The sequence below is a fragment of the Mandrillus leucophaeus genome, unplaced genomic scaffold (genome assembly GCF_000951045.1).
Source record: "Mandrillus leucophaeus isolate KB7577 unplaced genomic scaffold, Mleu.le_1.0 Scaffold1325, whole genome shotgun sequence".
NCBI classification, from domain to species: domain Eukaryota; kingdom Metazoa; phylum Chordata; class Mammalia; order Primates; family Cercopithecidae; genus Mandrillus; species Mandrillus leucophaeus.
In genome coordinates, this window is record NW_012101283.1 from 21,382 (window position 1) to 22,080 (window position 699).

Genomic DNA, 699 nt, shown 5'->3' on the forward strand with positions numbered 1-699 from the left:
AGCTCGAACCCGGGAGGTGGAGGTTGCAGTGCGTTGAGATCGTGCCACTTCTGCCACTTCACTCCAGTCTGGCGACAGAGTGAGACTCCTTCTCAAAAAATATATATATAATAATAATAATAAATAAAAATAAAATAAAAATAAAAAACTGGCTGCTTAATGCATAGGGGGCTTTCTTTCTGGGTCATGAATATGTTTCAGAACCAGAGGTAGTAGCACACATCGTAAATGTATCAGACGGTATAAAATACTGTTTCTTGTATTATATATAATACACAATATGTGTTTGCATATATTGCTGTATATATATATTCTGCCATACAGTAGATTATATATTGCTACATATACATAGTATCATGTAGTACTGTAACTATATAAAATTGTATATGTGGCCGGGTGGGGTGGCTCACGGCTGTAATCCCAACACTTTGGGAGGCCGAGGCGGGTGGATCAGAGTGTGATGGCGGCGCCTGTGGTCCCAGCTACTCGGGAGGCTAAGGCAGGAGAATCGCTTGAGTCTGGGAGGTCGAGGCTGCAGTGAGCCGTGATTGCACCACTGCACTCCGGTCTGGGTCTGGCTGGACCTGTGTCAAACAAAAAACAGAAACACTAGAGAGACAAAAGGCGAGGGCAGGCGGCTGCCGGAAAGCTGGAGCCCGGCGGGGTTGAGGCTACTTTCCAGCCGCCCCGGGGCTGGCC

The 699-nt window shown here is 46.6% G+C and overlaps 1 protein-coding gene across 5 annotated transcripts in view; it reads right to left on the reverse strand.

The window, feature by feature from the left end:
* Window positions 1-699, reverse strand: part of DNASE1L1 (deoxyribonuclease I-like 1) — a 21,031-nt gene that overhangs the window by 13,578 nt on the left and 6,754 nt on the right. The gene's annotated exons all lie outside the window — the stretch shown is intronic.